Here is a 5,582-nt window from a genome sequence, read left to right on the forward strand (position 1 = left end):
CTGGTTTTATGTTGAGATCTTAGTCCACTTGGACTTGAGCTTTGTACAAGGTGTCAAATATGGGTCTATTTTCATTCTTCTACATATAGCCAGCCAGTTAGAAAAGCACCATATATTGAAGATACTTTCTTGTTTCCATTGTATATTTTTTGGCATCTTTGTCAAAGATCAAATGTCAGTAAGTGTGTGGTTTTATTTCTGGGTCTTCAATTCTATTCTACCGATCAACGTGTCTATCTTGGTACCAATACCATACAGTTTTATCACTATTGCTCTGTAGGAAAGCTTGAGGTCAGGAATGGTGATTTCCCTAGCCATGCTTTTATTGTTAAGAATTGTTTTCAACATTCTGGGGTTTTTATCTTTCCAGATGAATTTGAGAATTGCTCTTTGCATGACTTTGAAGAATTGTGTGGGAAGAGGTAAAAAAAAAAAGAATTGTGTTGGAATTTTGATGGGGATTGTGTTGAATCTGTGAATTACCTTCCCTAGAATGGCTATTTTTACTATATTAATCCTGCCAATCTATGAGCATGGGAGATCTCTCCATTTTCTGAGATCTTCAATTTCTTTCTAGAGAGATTTGAAGTTACTTTCATACAGGTCTTTCACTTGCTTGGTTAGAGTTACCCCAAGATATTTTATATTTTTTGTGGCTATTGCGAAGAGAATTATTTTCCTAATTTCTTTCTCATCCTGTTTATCATTTGTATAAAGGAAGGCTACTGATTTATTTGAGTTACTTTTATATCTGGCCACTTTGCTGAAGTGGTTTATGAGCTGGAGAAGTTTTCTGGTAAAATTTTTGGGGTTGCCTTTTTATACTGCCATATCATCTGCAAATAGTGATACGTTTATTTCTTCTTTGCCAATTTGTATCCCCTTGATATATTTTTGGTGTCTTATTGTCTAGGCACAGTCTCCTTTAAAATGTGTTGATTTATTCACTTTACATACCAGTATCCGCTCCCCCAGCTCCCAGTATCTCCTCATGCAAATCTTCCCCTGATTCCTTCCTCCCCTTCTCTTCTGAGAAATCTACCCACACATACCAGCACTGCAAGATTAAGCAATGGTCCTTTCCCACTGATGCCAGATAGAGGGATGAAATCCACAAGCAGGCAGTAGAATCAGAGACAGCCCTTGCTCCTATTTTTGGGAACCTCCATGAAGACCAATTTGCACACAAGTGACATATGTTCAGAGGCATAGGTCCAGCCCATAGTCACTCTTTCTTTGGTGGCTCAGTCTCTGGGAGCCTCCAAGGGTCCAGGTTAGTTCACACTATTGGTATTCCTGTTGATCCCCCGATCTCTTTGGGTTCCTCGATCCTTCCCTCAACCCTTCCTCAAGACTCCCTGAGCTCCATCTAACATTTGGCTGTGGGTCTCTGCATCTGTTTCTATTGACTGCTGTGTGGAGCCTCTCAGAGGACAGTTCTACTATATCCTTGTGTGGAAGCATAACAAGGTATTATTAATAGTGTCAGGGATCTGTTCTCATCCATGGAATAGGTCCCAATTTGGGTCAGTCTTTGGTTGGCCATCCTCCCTGTTCTCCTCTATCTTTGTCTCTGCACATCTTGTAAAGGACACATTTTGGGTCAAAAGTTCTGTGGATAGGTTGCTTTCTATCCCTGTCCCTCTACTGGGAGTCCTGACTGGGTGCAGTAAGTTGTCTCTTCAGGATCCAAATCCCCCACTGCTAGGAGTCTCAGCTAGAGTCGCCCTTATAGACACCCTGTGGCTTCCCTCCATCCCAGGTCTCTGGAATATTGTAGAGATTGCCTGCCCAACCTTGATGCCCCTCAACTGAATAGTGGATAAAGAAAATATGGTTCATCTATACAATGGAATACTATTCAGTTAGTAAAAACAAAGATATCATGAATTTTGCAAGCAAATAATTGAAACTGGAAAATATCATCCTGGGTGAGGTAACCTAGACCCAAGATGACATGCATGGTATGTAGTTATTTATAAATTGATATTATCCCTAAAGTACAGGATAGTTCTGCTGTAATCCACAGACCCAAAGAAGCCAGATAATAAGGAAAGCATAGGGGGAGATGATTTTAATCTTTCTTAGAAGAGGCAATAAAATAGATATTAGATGTGAATGGAGGGTGGGAACTGGGTGGGAGAAGGGAGGGAGTGAGGAGGGAGGTAAGGGGGGATCAGGTACAGGGAGAGCAAGGGAAAAAATGGAAATCGAGGCTAACTCTTATCCTCTTTGTTAAACTTCCTGTGGCGTTCACTAAATGTGGTAATTAGGGAAGCATCTTTGCTTTGATTTAGCAATAACACCAATATCTTCCAAACCCTCCAACCTCTGGGTTTCTCATAATCTCATAGTAACATCTCTCTGCTAGTCCTAATGTTCTCATACTGCTCAAGTGGAGCAATAGGCCAGTGACTCCCAGAGCACTCCAGTGATGCCTTCTGTTCCCAACTCAGCATCAGCTTCTCCTCCTGGCATTGTACTGATTACCTAAGGAGAGACTTTTGAGAAGTGTGAACTCTCTCACCTAAGGAGAGACATTTGAGGAGTGTGAACTCTCTCACCTAAGGAGAGACATTTGAGGAGTGTGAACTCTCTCACCTAAGGAGAGACATTTGAGGAGTGTGAACTCTCTCTTGGCTTCATCTGGTCACTACCCCATCAGCCTACTGAATGGGCCCTGCCACCTTTGTAGCACATGGACTTCCTTGCTATTCATGCAGTGGATAACTCCATCCTCTTCCTCGTGCTCTCCTTGCCCCAGTCTCTTCAGTCCCTTGACTCTAGCCCTACCTGACTCTTTATATAAAAGTGAAGTTGGATGAAAAACAACTAAAATAAGTCTACCATCACCTTATTTATCTTTACTTAATCATATTTGAATTAGTTCAGATTATTCCTCCTTAATTTTTCCAGAGCTATGTCCCAGTGTTTAAGTCTGACTATCTTTTCTCTTCAGTCTCAACCAACTTTAACAACTTTGGTATTAAACTGAATAACCTCATGGTTGTAAGACATGCCTCTGTGATGGTTCACTTTAAAAACATAAAGAATGAAATAATATGAATAAAAGCATATTCATACACTTCAAGCTTTTAGTTATCATAAATCCCCCCACTTTTAGTGAAAGAAATTCTCTAGCCTGGGCCCTTCCACAGGAACATGTTAAGGGCAGTACCCATGTGACACATATATCTAGGATAACTTTGTTCAAGGCCTCTGAACCCAGTGAAATGCCTCTGTTTAAACATATTTTAATGGGATAGGTAGGCAGATTAGCTTCATCACTACTTCATCATAAGAAAAAAAAAAGCTTTGTTTCTTACAAACAAACTGTGCTCTTAGTACTACCTATCACTATAATTTGGCATTTTAAAAGATTTTCAATTAAAGTGAAGGCTACTTTAGAGCTTAATTTTCCTTTACATTAAAATAATACAAATATTTATTTTTCACACATTGAAAAAATTACATTCCTGCTCTCCCTATGCAGGAGTAAAGGGGAGCTTTATGTTCAACTCTTCATCAAGTAAAGGATTCATTATTAACACTGAAGTAACTATTTTTCTATTTTCTATTCCTAAAAGCCTTTGGCATTTACAAAACTCCAATTATAAAGTCTTCATGCTTTTTAATAATGCATTTGCTTCTACATGGTAATTAGCTAAGATTAACTGAAATGAGACAATTTATTCATTAAAAAATACTATAATTACATAATCAATATGCTCTAAGTTCACAGACTTTCATTCTATTTCAACAAATTATGACAAAAATAAAACATAGGTAAAATGTGCAATAGTTGTACATATAACATATTAGAAACTTATATGTATGCATATGTATATACATAAATATGTATTTGTATGTAATATCAATTAAGCATAACAATAACCTAGAAGTAGAATAGGGAAGGTGTTTAGTTTATGAATAAAACAATGAGGCTTGGAGATATGCAACTTCAGGTCCTTTGAGTAGACATCAAGCAGAGAATTGGGCAAATTATAGCAACCCTCTGGATTTCAGGTTCTCCTGTAGGAACGTGCTCCAATAAGATCAGAGCCCACATATGGCCCAAGGTTCCTCCTTGCATTCAAAATTCCAAATGTCTTCAAATGCACCTATAGAAAGCAGTTTCCAAATGCATCAAGAACCTGCAAGGAATTTGCCTTTCCAAGTGTGCCAGAGTCTCCTAGTGATCCCAGAAAGTCCAGTGCAGTCGAGTCTTTCAGTCCCTAAAAAGGGACCTCTGTCGGCAAGAGTCCCAAGGTCCATCAAGAAAATCAAGTATACAAATGCAACCAGGTCCTGTAATGTGCCCACATTTACCAACTCTGAGAAGCCTCTTAGAACATCCAAGTCATTAGATACCTTCAAGATCCTCACTGAGATCTGGTTTCCAGGGTTCTCTAGGATCCATGGTGCTGTCATCTAATTATGGTGGCCGAAAAGCCGGCCTTGTGGCTCCAAGGAAGCATCAGAAAATACACATTGCATACACCAAGGAACAAAAGTGCCTGCTGCAAGAACATTTTGTTAAGTGCCCATATCCAAACCAGGAGGAACTCATGGCTCTGGCATCATTGATAGGTGTGACAGCGAATGAGATCCAGACCTGGTTCCAGAACAATTGAGCTAAGTCCAAGTGGAAGAATCTCCAGAATGTTCTAGTAGCACTGCCAGAGACAAATGGAAGCTCTGAAGCTGTTTCTGAGTCAATCCATTTTCCTGATTCCTTACCTGTAGTTGCCTCCTCCAATGGAGAGTTCATGTGTTCGGGCACATTTGTTCTGGATTCCATTGCAAAACTCAACTGCAGCCAGGAATCTTCTCTGAATTGTGGTCAGGCCTGTGATGTGCCAGGTGTAGTCAGCAAGCATACTTGCTTGATGGCCATGCCCCTGTTACAGCTGGGAACTCTGGTCAATCAGCAGCAGTTCAAGTCCAGACTAGCTTAGCAGTAGCTGAAGCCAGTAGCCATGTTAGCTTCCACCTCAGGTCCAGAGGATGCTCAAGATTCAGGTCCATCTGCTGAGGAGCTCTGGCAATAGGTTCTTGAAGACTTTGATGAGTTGGAGTATTGGTACACTTGGAGATACACCCTAAAACACCTCTCACCCCCTTAACTTATCCAGGCCTTTATAGGAAGGAAGTGGTGTGTTAGTGTATTGGGGGAAATTAAGCAGGCCTATCTGTAGTATGTTTTGGTTTCATGTTCTGGTTTATATAGTGGGATTGCTTTAAAGACAATTGAAAAGATTCCTTCCTGACTCCTGCCCTTGGTACCTGCCACATGTTAGTGGAGAGCAAGCCTCAGGGACACACCATGCAGGAGGTGGTCATGGCAGAGGAAGGTAAGGACAGTCACAGATCTGGATCTCCAGCTTGAAAGGGTTTCATCTCCCACAAGGCCTGGATCAGAGCACCCAGGGCTCTTTCTCATGATTCCCAAACAGTAAAAGGAACTCATGATTTCCAAACAATTAAAAAAAAGAAAAAGAAAAAAAGAATATCCCTTCCTTATTGTTGAATTATGGTTTTTGTGTTTTTTTGTTTTTTTGTTTGTTTTTTTTTTTTTTTTT

The 5,582-nt window shown here is 40.1% G+C and overlaps 1 pseudogene; it reads left to right on the forward strand.

Annotated features, from left to right (window-relative positions):
• The first annotated feature begins 4,069 nt into the window (after positions 1–4,069).
• On the forward strand, positions 4,070–5,126 carry LOC116101465 (annotated as a pseudogene).
• Positions 5,127–5,582: the final 456 nt, after the last annotated feature.

Source organism: Mastomys coucha, unplaced genomic scaffold (genome assembly GCF_008632895.1).
Source record: "Mastomys coucha isolate ucsf_1 unplaced genomic scaffold, UCSF_Mcou_1 pScaffold21, whole genome shotgun sequence".
Lineage (NCBI taxonomy): Eukaryota > Metazoa > Chordata > Mammalia > Rodentia > Muridae > Mastomys > Mastomys coucha.